Genomic DNA, 16,036 nt, shown 5'->3' with positions numbered 1-16,036 from the left:
ACTCTCCCATGAGGGCTGTGCCTTACCACAGGGAACGATCACCGCGCATATCGTACCCTCTTCAAAGTCAGGTGAAGATTTAGAAGGTGCTGACTCTTTCAAAACATTCTTTTGTCAAAATCCAGCCCAGAGATAAATGAATCACTCCTCCTTTCTTAGTAATAAGTGAGAGAGAGTTAGAGATTAGCCTGAGTGTTGTGCTAATTTGTGTTCTTCCACAAAATAAAAAAAAAAACACACACACACACACACATGAGGACTAGGGCATAAGTATTTGCAGCAGGAGCCAAAAGCAGTTTTAAGCATGATCACTACTGGTTCACAGAAAGATCAGGCTGAAGACTGTATTCAGAATAAGCAGCACAGAGCAACACGTGACCGAAACCTAAGGATTAGACATGATGACTCAGGCAAAGTATGTGGAGAAAGAAGTGAATACAATAAAAGAAAAGAAAACAGAAGATGAATCCCCAAGAAATGCAAAGATTTACCAGGTAGGTGGAGGAGGGAAAGAAGGGAGGAAGGAAGGAAAAAGCTGAGAAAAAGCATCCAAGAGAGTTTGAAGAAAAAACTAGAAGAGGGTTGCATAAAGGAGTGAGCAGTCAGTAGTTTGAAACCTTCAGTGGCCAAGTGAGATAAGGACTGGCAACTCTCCCTGGGGTTGAGCAACAAGGACAGAACTGGGAACATCTGTAAGAAGAGTCACCGGAGTTATTGGATCAGAAGCCACGTTGCTTTAAATTGGAATGTGTATGGGGGTTGAGGAAGTAAAGATGGCTTTTAGAAACCTGACGACAAATGAAAGAGAAAACACGATAGTTAGATGGGAACTTCGAGCCCAGTTGGCCACAGTCCTAAGCCTCATTTCCTAACAGTTTAACCATGAATTGAGAGGATTTTGCTCTCTGCCTGACTTCTGCATTTGTCTCTCAATTAGTTTCAAATCGTGGTGGGGTCCGAGCAATGGGAGAACAGTGGTGTTATTTATTAGGTACTTGCAAACTCCAATAAAGGGAAGAGGAAGATAGATCGAAATAATTTGTGTGTGGGAAGGAGCAGGCTTCTGGACTAAAGGTTTCTTTTCCTTTCTTTCTCTCTCTCTTTTTTTGAAGTAGGAGGAAAAATCAGCTAGTGGTAGGACAGGAGAAAAGCAGTAGGTAAGAGCTAAAGGACAATGACAAAGGTTCAGAAGAGGTTCTGTGTGAAATGGGAATCTGAGAACAAATAGTTTATCGTTAAGTGCCTCATTAAAACATTTTTTTTAGTGAATGTTAAGTGGAACCTATGTACATGAATTGGGAAATACCTCCAAGTTCAGTCAGCTTTCCAAGAAGAAAATAATTTTGCAACTGAGACTCTTGGCTTTTGAGAAGCTAATTATTCCTGGTTCTTTTCACCACACGAGCACTAGTCTCACAGTATTCTTGTTCTCGAATGTTAAGAGGTGATATGCGCCTTGGGACTCATCTTTGACCCTCTTCTTCTGTGCCTCTACAGTCATTAATAGATATCATCCAGTCCCATGACTTCAGCCTAAATGCAAACAAGCACCATCAAATCTTAAACTTAGCATTTTGACTACACCGGTCATTTGTTACCCAGGCACCAGAAAGTCAACAATGTAAATGACAAAGCTACCAAAAACCCTTCACTTGTTTCCCAACTCAGTTCCCTTGACTTTGTGTCTTCTTTATCTCCAATAGCTCAGAGCAGAGTGCTCAGTACAGCATGTTCAACTGCTTTCTAAGCCAGGACAAAACAATAATTTGCAAGATCTGGCTGGCATTCTGAAGTCAAATAGAAGTGGTTCACAGTTACCTACTGGGTACTGTTCTCCTCCTAGTTGCTGTGTTTGTCTAGATCTGCACCGGCCAATATGATAGCAACTAGCTTGAAATATGGGTAACAGCCACATTGGGATAGTCTGAAAGAGCAAAATACACACCAAATTGCAAATAATAATAATACTGAAAAATAAAGTAAAAATATCTCATTATCATTTATACTGATGAAATGTCAAAATAATATTTTAAATGTAATAGGTTAAATATGTTATTAAAATTAATTTTGTGTGATTCTGAATCTTTTTAAACGTAGCTACTAAAAATAAAAATTACATATATTGCTCACTATTTTTATTGTATAGCACCCATCTGAATGTAACTACTTATTCTGCATTCCAACTAAACCCATTTATACATCCACTATTGCACTTTGCACATTTTATTGAAATTATACTGAATGTGTGTAATGCTTTTAGGTAACCCATCATCTGAAACCTCCTCTTATAGTAGGTGAGTTTCTTGATATGTAGTTTCAATTTGATGCCTCATTCCAAAGCAAGTATAGTTACTAGTGACTTAATTTTGGGGTTAAGGAATTAGCACTTGACTCGGCTCAAGCAATCATACGCACCTTCCCTAGATCTGGAACTGAAAGTCGGTGAGGTAAAGACTCATGGGCAATGAGGTCTTTGCCTGGGATGAGGGGGAAACACCAGCAACACTGAAATTCTACTGTCCCCAGTTGGCTGTGGTATAAACTGAGGTGTCCATGTGAGGTGCAACATGCCGAAGTAGAGATGATGTAAAAGCATGAGGATGTTGCCTATTAAACTGGGAAGTTATTCTGTAGATGATGATGAACTACTAGAATACATTGAACAAGAAATGGCAAGGTCATAGTTGCAGTAAAGATAGATTACTCCATGAGTGAGGAATAAGTTGGTCACAGATTAAGAAGACCTCCTTAATAGAAGTTTAAACCTAAGGGAATGTAGTGCATCCATAACAAGAAGTAAGTATAACATGGCAGTCAATATTCAGCCTGCAGGATACAGAAGATGGAAGTCAGTGAGAAATAAAAGCCAACAAGAGAAACCACCTCTGGCCATCCCACGCCTTCCTGTTCCACAACCCCTTGGAACTTTTCCCACTGTCAGAACCACCAAACCTGGCTTTTACATTTGGTCTCAGAATTTAAGTTCCTGCCCTGTTGATTTTATAAAAAACAGTTTTCAGGAGTTCTCAAACCCAAGCTCTTGACATCTTTCTCCCCTTCATTATGCTCAGAGAGATACCTCGTGGTCACAGATTGGTCACTCCACTCACCATGCATTGACCCCAGACATCTAAATTAATCAGGGACTGAAAGGGACCAGCTGCTATACCCAAGCTGCTATCAGGTGGTAAAGCCATTCCCGATTCTGTATTGGATGTTCCCTTATATTTCATTGGCGAGAACCGAATCACCTAACCTCTGCTTGCTGAAAGGAAGACTGAGAAAATGGCTGGCTGGCAAGGACACAGCAGACGGAATAACCCCTGTGTTTTAGAAAAAAACTGACACACTCAAAACGGGTAGTTTGAAGAGACTTTAACAAAGGAAACACAAAGAGATACTGGAAGAGTAAGAAACCACAGAGATAGTGCATTCCCTGACCGCTGTTAAGAGTCAGGGAATGCACTGCAACCGCTGTTGCACTCTCCTTGCCCTGAAGTGACAAAGGGGGGAAGTGGTTATTGAAACACAGAGAGTTACATGGAAAGGAGAAGCTGATGGTAGTTCCAGCCTTTGATAGATCACACGATATTGCCAAGGCACAGAGACTCCATGAGGAAAGAACTAGCAAAAAATAAAGTAAAATAAAATAAAATGTAAAGTGAAACAAAATAAAATATCCCAGTCTTACTCATTACTCTTTATCTGGCCACCAGCGAACTCATTGGCTGAGTCCAGCTCCAAGCCAGATGACAAAGGAGTCCATTGACAGTGTCCACACTATCAACGTAGACAACAGTATGAAAACGTTGGGCAGACAGATATATTTGGGCAGACAGATGATGGAGGCTCTCCAGTATAGCTTGTCTTGCCTGGATTCATCTTCTAAAGATGGACACATTGCTGCCAAACAGATTGAGGTGCTGAGAGAAGGGAGAAGAAAACTCAGTGGTGCAGGCAAACAGTACAGTCTGCTGTGTTTGCCTGTGTGACAGTTTGGGGATGGATTTCAGATGAGAAATCTATCACAGCATTCCTTTGTTAGAGATGATGGCAAACAGTGACTATTACATGACAATTGTCTAAGGAGATTTTATGTGAGATTATACAATGGATTATTACCTGATCAGAATATACTTTTATAAACCTAAATAACTGCAAGATCCAGAGAGTCGAGCTACATTTCAGCTGAGTACATTTTGGTCTGCCTTGGGTAAATGTAGTAAAATTTGAAAGTGCTTTGCATTGCAGTAGACCCCAATCATAGGGGTTGTGGTAACTGGTAAAAAAAAGATTGGATTCAAAACAAAGTTAAGTGGTATTACTCAGAATTTAGTCATTTAACAGGGCCAGGAGTCTAAATTGTCCTTTTGTCATCTGTAAGTCTGGGATATTTTATTAGACTGATCTTGCTCATCTATATACCTTTAGCTTCTAATTCATTACCTGCATATCATCACAACTACCTTCCTCCCACTCCCCCACCCTCATCCTTAACCCCTGACAACCACTAATTTGTACTCCTTTTCTAGAATTTTATTACTTCAAAAGGTTATATAAATGGAATCACAGTATGTAACCTTTGTGGGTTAGCATTTTTCATTCAGCATGATTCTCTAGAGATCCACGCAACTCATGTTTATCAATAGGTCATTGTTTTTGATTGCCGAGTAGTGCTCCAGAGTATATAGGTCCATTTTTCAGTTATGTCCCTCTTTAGTCAATTGTGCTCTTTAACTAATGAAGAGCGTTGAACATTTGTGGACCAATTGCTTAGGTACATTATCATCTGATCATCTAAATTGTTGTTATTCAAAGTGCGGTGGGCAGGTCAGCAACCTCAACGCTGGCAGGGCTTGTCGAAATGCGTAGTCTTCGGTCTCACTCCAGACCTCTGCAATGAGAATCTGCAGTTGAACAAGACCCTCGAGTGATTCATATGAGCAATAAAGTGAAAGAAGCATGGATCTATATCACACTGAGGACATAAGAGAAATGCAGAAATTACTCGAGGGTAGTCCCCCTCCAGATGGTCTCCACTGTACCCCTTGGAAGTAATTTAATATATTTTCTCTGAACTTTCAGACATTCACTTAAAAAAATTAACTAGATTAATTTCCCCCAAGTTTCATTAGTCATATTACCAGTCTGTGTGAAAATATTCTCTCCTGCAGCCAATCTGGCAAATCCACTGGAGAAAACTGGGAACTGGCTTGTGGCCATTCTATGTGCACAGTGCCACCATTTCCACTACAGAAAGCTCCATTGTCTAGAAATAATAGTGAGGTTTTGCCCACAGCTGAAATCTGCATTCAATCCCTCTGTCCCAGGAGTGGAATTTTGCTTGGAGCCAAATTCTCAAGTCTTCTTAATTTTGGTGAAGATATGTGTTTTTGCAAGTGCAAATTCATGAAATTAAAGTTGGACTTTTCCTAGCTTTCCTCTATCCAGTGTTTTATGACAGGAAGGACCTTTGGGTATTTTCTCAAAATAGCAAGTGCCAGCAGAGCTAAGCCAGGTTTGCTGTTTAGTTCACCACCCAAGTCTTTGTGAAAGATTGGCTTGGAAACATAAGGATATCACTATGGTTTTTGACAATCATCCAGAATGTTCCAGTCAGGTGTAGCTAGTTGTTCAAAGAAACATTACACTGGAGAGAGTCTTGCACCTGAACCCAGGGGCCAGTAAGATCCCTCCACCTTCTGGTCCTCTTATTATTCTCCTGGCTTCTGCTTTCTTGTGTCAATTATAGATACGGCCTTCAAGATAAATAGAGTACTCAGGGAACTGTGAAGACTGCCAAGTAGTCTGATGTGAAAAAAAAAAAAAGATTTCTATTAAAAATGTGTAAAGTGGCTTCAGTGAGAAAAACACAAGCTGAAATGATTGCAAATACACCAAGTGGTATGTACTACAATTTCATTATTACAAGCAACGATTCAGTTGAAAAAGGTTACTTTGATTATTGTTTTAGTTGGAACGATGTTTGTTTTCATATTCCCAGTTGCTAAATGCAGACAGTCAGAATTTCTAACAATAGCCACAGTTCTTGTCTGACATGGGTAGCGTCAAAATAGTTTCAATCCCAAAGGTAATACCCTCTTCAATTGCACTCACTGTGTGTCATTCTCTGATGCCTTTTATACAGTGGAGACACCATGCTTTTCACTCTACTGTGCTATTGACCTTGGAACTGTATCTTAAAACTCCCTGTTGTTAGATGAGCAATCAGTTTTTAGTAAAGACATGAGAAAAAACTTTTGAAAGTCTTCAGTTTGCCTATTAGCCCATGGCAGGTTTCTGTTACATTAATTGTGTAAGTTTTTAAGTTAGACCCAGCTGAAGCTGAACAATCATTTTTTTACACAGTTATAAGAAAATGCCCTTGTCTGGCTAAAAAGGAACAGTGAGTTAAATGAATCAAATAAATAGAGTAAGTATCTTGGGGTTAAGAAACCATCTCTGGGATGATCAGATAAAGAAGCAGTGGTACATATATACAAAGGAATGATACTCAGCTGTAAAAAAGGAGGAAGTACTGTTACTGGGGCAACATGGGTGGCTTTTGAGAGTATCGTGCTAAGGGAAACAAGTCAGATGGAAAAGGACACGAACTATATCATTTTACTCCCAGGTAGGACATAAAACAGAAAGCAACAAACAAACAAGCACATAAGCACAGACAAGAGTATGATGGTTACTAGAGGGGAAGAGAAGGGTCGGGGAGGATGAAGATAGTAAAGGGTGCCAAGTTCATGGTGATGGAGGGAGACTAGACTCGGGGTGGTGAGGACACAATGCAATATACAGATAATGAATGTGTTATAGAATTGTATACTTGAAGCATATATCATTCACCAGTGCTACCCCAATATATTTAATTTAAATAAGAAGGCATCTCTGTATAGCATAAGAATTTCAATATACTTTTTATATCTAAGATTTATTTCCATTGTGATTCTTTTTCTTAAGTGCATCTAAAGATATTTCTTTAAGCCTCTGATGGTGAAGGGAATGACCAAATCCTGTTTTCGAGTGTTGCCTCCTCCCCTGGAAACATTCTTGAGTCCTAATATTCTAGAACTATTTGGAGAAGCTCTTGGCTGTGTCCTAAATCACACCTTGAGAAGCCCCATGTTTCCTGTGTGCATCCTCACACCACTTTTGACTTTAAACAACCTAACTAAAATTTCATCATTTGTGCGGCTGCGTTTTGTTTGTTTTTTAATCTATTACCCAAAAGGTATTATTCTATTCAAAGATATAAGAAGGTATGACAGATTTGCAATTAAAAGTAGATGCCGAGCTAATACCATTCACAAGATTTCTTAGATTTCTTTTCATGTTGTTGAACTTCGCTTTTGCTTTTGGGCAGTAATTGACATAAAAATGAAGTCCACAGAATGCCAATAATTTCCTGCTTTCTTTTAAAGGCTCAAAGTATTTAAGGTGAATTTTTATTTTATTTTTAAATTTTGGCTATTTTATTATTGTGATTTTTCTATAAGAGTGAGGGACCTTAACAGTGCTTTCCGATGAGTATTGTTTGCTTTTTTTTTTTTAATCAAACCAATGCCACCAAGCAGATCAGTCTTAGAGTCATTTTTTCTATTACTTTTTCTCAATTTTAGCCTATTATTGTCAGTTGCACAGAACTAGGACTTAAGTCTTAACTGATTCATTTTGTCATTATTTTTTTCTTATTTGAATTTACAGCATCTTTTATATAATCAGTTTTATTTTTCATTTTTATTTTAATATTTATACATTTCTTTCTATTGCAATTTACATATGGCTGAGAGAAGTATCAGTCAGTGATTAGTCAGGAAAATAGGACTTGTACTCGGTAGCCGGTAGCTGAGTTGAGAGACTGTAATATGGAGATTATTTACAAAGATGATGAAGGATCCGTAGGGCAAATAGAGGGCAAAGATTAACAACATTGGAAAGCCACTAAAATTCCTTGAGCTGAGGCAACAGATGGGAGAGAGGTGTTACCAGTCTTAGTAGAATCTGGAATGACCAAGATACAAATGCAAAGGAGAATCAGAGAAGAAGTATTCCATCTCATTCCCTTTTCCCGACTTTTACATTTTTGTCGGTGTCTAACGTCATCAGAACCTACGAGAAGCGCTGGGAAGGGGAGCCTGGGGAAGGTAATTCGTAGCACCTCTGATACAGAAGGAAGGTGGAGGAAGGGACAGAGAGGGATTTCACATTCAGCAGACAGATCATTTTGTTGGGTGTTAGCAGGTAGATGCGGTTTTATTCTGGAGCATGGTTTCATCGACGTTTATATAAATGTGCCAGTCTCATTTTACACAGAGTATGTTCTGAGTATTGGAGGTTGCAGTGAAGTGCAACTGTAGGCACTTGTAGGAATTAGAAATAAATTTATTTACTGGAACACAAACTACTAGGAATCAATACGTAATGGAAAAGATTAACCATGTATAAGAATTATATCTTCCCTATGGTAAGCTTTGTAAATGTAGGTCAGAGGAGAATTGGGACACAGCCAAGGTTAATTAAGGTTCCTGGGTTTTATCTTCTGATTGAAATATGATGGACTTAGAAAGAGTACGTACACCCACTTAGTATTTATGTGTACAATAAAAATGTGCTCTCAAGATAGGGGTCTCTACATGATGTCCAGAAAATAAGAATTATAAGATTTTGTCAGTGGTCTTTCAACACTGTCCAGAGCAGAGAGTGTTGTGACTATTTGATCTGCAATAATGAGCATTCAAAATTGTCTATCAGTCTCACCTGTGGAGTTATCATTAACCAGTCCCTCTGACTCTGGGCAACTCTGGATGGAGTAACCAAGACAAAATACTTCCTGAAAAGCAAATGTGTTACAATTAGACCTAACTGGCTTAATACCTTTTTCTGTTATCATTTGGGAATATGGGCACAAGTGCTTAATCTGACCAAATTTTGGCAGTTACATCTGCAAGATAGAAAGAATAGTGTATTCCTTGTAAGGATACCTTAAACTACACGTGCAGTAGATTACTGTCCATTCTTGCCTCTTTGTATTAAATTTAGTGGAGATGGACATATGGGATTATCATAGCTTTTAGCCATGATTACAAAAACAATCTTGCCAATTCCTTACAATTCTCTTTGTAAGGAATCCAGTGACACTCTAGTCAGACCTGTGGCTGTGCTTAGCCTGAATCCGTTTCTAAAAGCCTATTCTTCAGAGCAGCATTAACAAAATCGCATTTACGAGGCTGTGGAACTGAAGTCAGCCTTAGCCTACGGAATGACTGCTCTGTAAGGTAGTGCTTAAGTGTCCAGCCAACCTATTTTAACAAAACTTCCAAATTAGGAAATCTCTAACTTGAGCAACGCCATCTGTATCGGCTACAGTTCTCGTTATTTCTCACCCATTTTCCCACAAATATTTTCCTTTTCACTTTTACCACCCTTTGGCAGAAATAAAGCTGGATAGTTGGAAAGATAAAGTCATGTTTATCTTTTAATTGCATAACAGAACGTTGCACTGATGCAAACACTTGAACCCTCCCATTGCTTTGATTGTAGCAGCAGTTGGTTGCCAGCAGAATTTTAAAGAGAGGGACAAGAAATAGGAGAGTTGTTATTGACACTACTCCAAAATACTGCATTAAAAAATCCTAATGACTTTGACTTTTTTGCATCAGCCTGTGAGTGTGTTAACCACAGGGGAAAGAAGGATACATTATTTGAAATTATTCTTTGGGGAGAAAACTGATTTTAGAAAATTCTGAGTCAGTCTTGAGACTTGTTTACAATCATTAGTCAAAGAATTGTGTATGTTTATTAAAAGTTATGCAGACTTTAATGCCACCAAAATCTTGTTATACATGTGTCAATTTTTGTGTTCTATAAACAATTAATTATATGTAAATCACTTTTCACTTTGCAAAGAATTTCCACATGCATCGGCTCATGCAAGCATCACAGCAGCCCTCTAGCACAGGTAAGCTTTGGGTCAAGCCATACAAGATGCTGAAATTTTTATAACTCTTCTCCCTACCCTTTTATTCTCATCATGAGTTAATGATGTCTAGGGTACTCATAACATGCATTCACAGCTTTATATTTTTCTCTATCCATTTGAAAGTTGTCATGGTGTTTCTGAGAAGAAATTGATTCTTTGGTTTTACATACATTGACTGCACCATGGTCAGGATAAGGCTCTCCATTTTTGAGGATGATTTTAATTATTTTTCAGTTCCACCAAAATGTGTGGCTACCAATAACTACTAGAGTCATGAGATATGGCTTATGTCATTTTCTCTTCATAGCTATGTTTTTAATATGTTCTGGAGCAGATAGCAACTAACATGAACTTAAAAAAAAAGTCAGCATGCCAGGCTAGTCTTAAACCACAGATGAAAGTCCTCTACAGGTTTGACACAGAATGAAAGACTTATTTATTCTACTGTCAGGTGAAGAATCAGAAAGTAGTAAATTGCTGAGTGACAATTCAGTGAGCTGATAGAAAATGTGATAAAAAAAGATTAAATTCAACAGGTGTAGCTGCGTAAATAACATTTATTTTAATGGGTCTGAAATTTAGTTATAAAGTCTGGACATTTAGTTTTAAAATTGTGTAATACCTTGTAGAATGTAAAGACAGAAGATAATAACTAAATATGTTTTGAGAACTTCAAAACCCAAAAGTGTGGCAGGTGCTTTACAGCTTTGATTAAAAGTTACCCTGACTCTGACAATCACAGTACATATAAGAGGTGAGGGGAAAACAATTTTGTAGCCACTTGCCACACACCACATGTCCGTAAATAAACATGAGAAGCCAATGGTATATAAAACGATATCTGGTAAAATGGTGTTTCTGGCCAAGGGAGACTCCTCCACTTTGCCGAGGTCTGTTTCCTGTTTAAATAAATGCAAACAACTGAGATATTTATGTCAATGTCGGTGGAACGCAGCCTACTAAAACAGCGGGACGAGGGACGAGTAAACAGGAGCCCAGAAACTGGCCTCTGCTTTCGTGGTCTTGGGCAGAAACAACGGTTTCTGTTTTGGCCTTCTTCTTCCTGGGGAAATAGGAATCTTTTCACCAAAAGAGGGGTTATTCATGAAAAGATGACTAAATTCCTGGCAGGCCTGTCAACTTAAAAAAGGGAGGCAACTTTACCGTTGTACGACTTTGGGAAACCCTGCGGCTGACGATGAGAAGCCGACTCACCTAACTGCAAACTAAACTTCAGACATTGCTGCTCTGAATATCGCGAGCTTTAGAAAGCTGACAAAAATGAAGATAATTCTAGTGGGCATATGAAATACTTCAAGGAAATTGTATGAAAAGAAATACATTTGAACATAGGAAAAAATAGAAGCTCAGATGTTAAAATATCAAATTATTAATATTTTAGGGATAACTTTAAAGGCATAGCCCACTCGAAGGTAACTTTGTTATGACTCTGCCTAAGAGTGTACATAAATGTCAGATATGGCCAACAGAGAAACTCAAAGATTAGATTTATAAATACGAGTCTATCATATTTAACAGATGAATGCAATAATTTACAAAATGTAACCTGTATCTACATTATAGCTATCTAGCAGACATGTTAAATAAGCCTATAGCATTGTTGTAAAATATGTGTTGTACAATCTTTAAAAAATAGTTCATGATGTGAATAACTTAGAGACATAACAATACTAAAGTCAGTAGCATTCACAATGTAAATGTATGTGTAACTTTGTTAATACTCGATATAACACTAAATAGTGTCTCTTACAACTAGCAGCCAGAGAGGACTTTATTTGCATATAGGGTTTTGACAGCAGAAGCAAAAAGATCTGGAAGTAGGTAGTTAACTGCCTGTGGGAAGGAAAATAGGAAGAATTGTAAGGTAGCTATTAAATGTTGGTTTTCTGGTCTGCCTGTAGGAGCTCTCACCTTAACTTATGGAAAGGGAAAGAGCTGTTTCCATGAAGGTCTCCATAATACACATGAGTGAAAAATAACGCCACTATGGTACCCGAGAGCAGACATTCTCTTTTAACTGTGAAGTGCATGGGTGCTCCAAGTTCTCAAGGAAACACAAAACACAAGAACATGGAAGACCCGCTAGGGCAGGGGAGTCAAACTCATTTTCACCGGAGGCCACATCAGCCTCGAAGTTGCCTCCAAAGGGCAGAATGTAATGTTAGGTATACATGTAACTCCTCCTTAATAATTAAACTGCCTGCTGGGTCGAAACAAGGTGCCAGGCCGGATAAAACAAGGTGGAGGGCCAGATTCGGCCTGGGTCCTTGTGTTTGCTACCTGTGCCCTAGGGACTCCCAGATGGGGATGTCCACTAAATGGAAGTTCCACCTGTTTCTTAAAATTCCTGACCAGAAGGAGATCCATATTACTCTGTGCACATTCCCTTTTTAAGGTATAGTGACATGACCATCCCTGGATGTAAGTCATGGGGAGCCTGCAAATTATAGTCCCTGTCTGGGCAGGCGTTTCTCCATAACATGACAGCAGAGAATAAACTGTGTGGACAGTAAACCACTTCTGTGAAGATAGACAACAAGTCCTATGGGAAAAATACATTCTTTTAGAGTTATTCTGCTCCAGATGCTAACCATCATTATGCGAATTTCCTATGTTTGTGCTGGTACGTATTTGTGTATGGCCACTTCTCATTTCCAACCTTCCTCAGGTGCATGAGCTGGACTTTGCCACGTCGATGTGCTTAGGAACATCTTTTGACTTCGTCACATGCACGTTCTGAATCTGCCTGTGTGAAGACGACCCTAGTAAGTGTTCACTAACTTACACACGGCCATGCTGGGCCTCTGCTTCCCCACGGTAATTGCAGAGGATGCTGCCCCGGGCCCATTCGATTTTCTTACTGTTGTCTTTCTGTTATAAATAGAAAGAGACAATAGAACCGGAAGGAATTCAGCTTAGGAAACATTCAGTGTTGACATGACCCACTTTCATGAAAAATGAGGAGCATTCATAAGATTGGCCAAAAGAGGGCCTTTCCACAAGGAAAAATGTGATGCAAATAGTGTTTAAATCAAGAGTGACAAGGAAGAGAAGGGAATAAAACCGGGAGTTTGAGCCTCTGAAGATTTAAATTGTGTGAGATAAGTAGGTGTGTGAAGAAGCTGAAAGTAATTTTATTTCTTCGTTACACCTCTGATTTGTGTGAAGAACCATTAGGGTGCTCGTATGTGCAACACAGTTCTGACATTTTGGTTTGATTCATCGCCGGGCTATGCACAGGGTTCCCACTGTCTTTGTTAATGTGTTTTGAATAAAGATGGCATTTTGCATTCATTCTGACCTTGTGATGGCACCTTGAGCTGTGCAGTGCTATGTAAAAAGATAAAGGAACTTTGCAATGATCAGTCTTGGCTATTACTGAAAAAAAAATTGCTTATCACCAAAGGGAAACACATTTTACATTATTCAAAATTGAGTGAAAGTTTAGCCTGTTAAAATTATTGTTATAGAGGAGTTATGCAGCCCAAGAAAAATTTCTTATCTTGTGGTTGGTTGTTACAGAGGTGAGCTTATTACTCATGATTTGAAAATGTTTTTTGGGAAATGAACTGAGCGACATTTATCAATATCAATCTAATCCTCTCTTGATTATACTCTCTGAAGAAGAGAAAAATAGACATGCATTTTTTAAAAGAACGCTTACATTTTTCGAATAACATATATTTGGCTTTGCAACGTGTTGTACTTTTTCCTTCCATAAATACTTCCTGTACCATGCATGCTTTGTTCAGGAATAAATTATATTAGCAGTTAATGCCTGTTCTAGTCATAGCATAACAATTTGGAGACTTCACTTGAAACCTCCAGGATGTGGTGAAGAAATATTTAAGGACTTTGAGTGGCCACATTGATGTCATAGAGTCCGAACACACAGTCCAGATACTTCCTTGTTTGAGATCATCACAGGCCCTCGGTTAGGGCGTATTTAAGTCTAATTCATCAATAGCTGTTGCAACTGCCGTGAGAGTAGAGCAAGTTGATTACACAAAGCAAAGACACTTATGAACAACTGTTTTGAAACACACCAGAACACTCTGACCCTAGCACGTTTAATCTTTATTTATTTAACAAATATTCGGTGACTGGGCAGTATTGTAAGCAGGGGTTTTAGAGCAGGAAACACAAGAAAGGCACAGTGCCTGCCTTTGCTGACCCTGATTGTTCGAGAAGACACACAATAAACAAGTAAATAAATAAGCATGTAACCTGGTGGTAATAAGTGCTATAAAAAATAAGTCAGGGAAAAGGGTTGGATAGTCACCAGGAGGTGTTACTTTATGCAGGGTCTGGTACAAATAATGCCCCTTTTTATTACAAAATCTTTTATTGCAAAATCATGAGCATGTAATTCTGTAACATAACAATATCACACTCAAGCACACCATATGACATTTTAGGTGAAATGTTCAAATTAAAACTATAAATTATCACACCCATATTATTGCTTACCAACCACACTCAAGCAGGCGTTACTTCTGCTGGACCCTGTGTTAAGTCATCAATGAATGCCTTTGTCATAAGAAGTATTTGAATGGGGACCATGCCATCTTGTTATCTTAAGGGACATCCTTTCAGAAAGGGAAAGCAGAGCATGCAAAGCCATCAGTGATGCCTTTTGAGTCACCAGGGCTCCCATAGTTTTATCCCAAAGGTCTATCTCTAGCCATGATTGCAGAGGTGAGGAGTAGGTACAGATGCGGAATTAAAGGACTCTTCCAGACAGGCCAGTTACTTACATACAGAGCAGGCAAAGATTGACAAGGAATCATGACATAAAATCAACTACAAGAGAGACCATGGCCCATAACGACACACTGGATTCAATGCTCACAAAAGAGAAAAGTACTTCGCTCACATGTAAACTCTTGAGAGAGAGAGAGAGAGAGAGAGAGAGAGAGAGAGGGATATGCCATCACTGTCTTTCAAGTACATGGAATTTAGGACAATGGGCCCTAAAAAATCTTGTAAATCTTCCAAAAAATGTTATTCCTTGAGATCCTGAGTCATCATCAAGAAAAGAATAAGTCAGGTGGAATATGTCCTGTTTGAAAAGGTAGGGGATCTTGTTTTATTAAGAATTTATCCTCTGAAGAATAATCAATTTCCTGAGACGTCGGAATTCGCCAGGACTCCGGGATTCTGCAGCTGTCTGCATTCCCTGGACACGAGAGCGCTGACAGTGGGAAGGGTGGAGTCGCATTGGTTGAAAATCAAGTAGAAATAACTTTTTTCATTATTGTGAACTGAAGGCCATACTTTACTCTGATTTCCGGAGTTTGTACCTAATGTCCATTTTCTGTCCCAGGACACGATCCAGAATGTTACATCACCTTTATTTGTCAGGTCTCCTTGGGCTCTGCTGGGCTCTGGCAGTTCCCCAGGCTTCCTCTGTTTCGGATACCCTTGGCAGTTTGGAGGCGTTCTGCTCAGGTGTTTCGAACAGGTCTGAGGTTCTCTCGGTGATCAGACTCGAGTTACGGGATTTGGGGAGGAAAGCCACAGGGGTGCAGTGTCATTTTCATCGGGTCATATCTAAGGTTCCCGTTACCATTTGAGATTTATCCATCTCTCTAATGACTTGATAGCTTATCCCTTTCTTTATCACAGAAAAAAAAAAAAACATTCCAGGGTCAGGATATATGTTTGTCCTTTCATCTACTCAAGAACATCTTTGTTGTTTCTGGTTTTGGTGATTACAAAAAGAGCTGCTGTAAATACTCACATGCAGGTCTTGGTGTGAATGGAAGTTTGCAAATTACTTGGATACATCCCTTAGGTTGTGGTTGCCAGATCATACAGTTAGACTGTGTTCCACTTTGTACGGAGCTGCCTGTCTTCCAAAGTGGCTGCATCGTTTTGATTTCCAGTAGTAAATGCGAGTTTGTGTTGCTCTCTCTCCTCACTGGCAATTGGTACAGTCACGTGCTCTTCGATTTTAGCCATTCTAATAGGTGTGTAGTGGTATCTCATCTCCTTGTTTATGTTTGCATTTCCAAAGACAAA

The 16,036-nt window shown here is 39.0% G+C and overlaps 1 protein-coding gene across 2 annotated transcripts in view; it reads left to right on the top strand.

The window, feature by feature from the left end:
- The first annotated feature begins 343 nt into the window (after positions 1-343).
- Positions 344-16,036, top strand: part of TRPS1 (transcriptional repressor GATA binding 1) — a 553,804-nt gene continuing 538,111 nt past the window's right edge. The window contains exons 1-3 of one of the 2 annotated variants that reach the window (XM_045861058.1): positions 344-494; positions 9,919-9,970; positions 12,681-12,777. The gene's annotated coding sequence lies outside the window, so the exon portion shown is untranslated. The remainder of the gene's footprint in view (positions 495-9,918; positions 9,971-12,680; positions 12,778-16,036) is intronic. The other variant, XM_045861057.1, reaches the window with a different exon arrangement.

This window comes from Phyllostomus hastatus, unplaced genomic scaffold (assembly GCF_019186645.2).
Source record: "Phyllostomus hastatus isolate PE091 unplaced genomic scaffold, TTU_PhHast_1.1 phas_scaffold_21, whole genome shotgun sequence".
Classification (NCBI taxonomy): Eukaryota; Metazoa; Chordata; class Mammalia; order Chiroptera; family Phyllostomidae; genus Phyllostomus; species Phyllostomus hastatus.
This window is presented reverse-complemented; position numbering and strand designations above follow the sequence as displayed.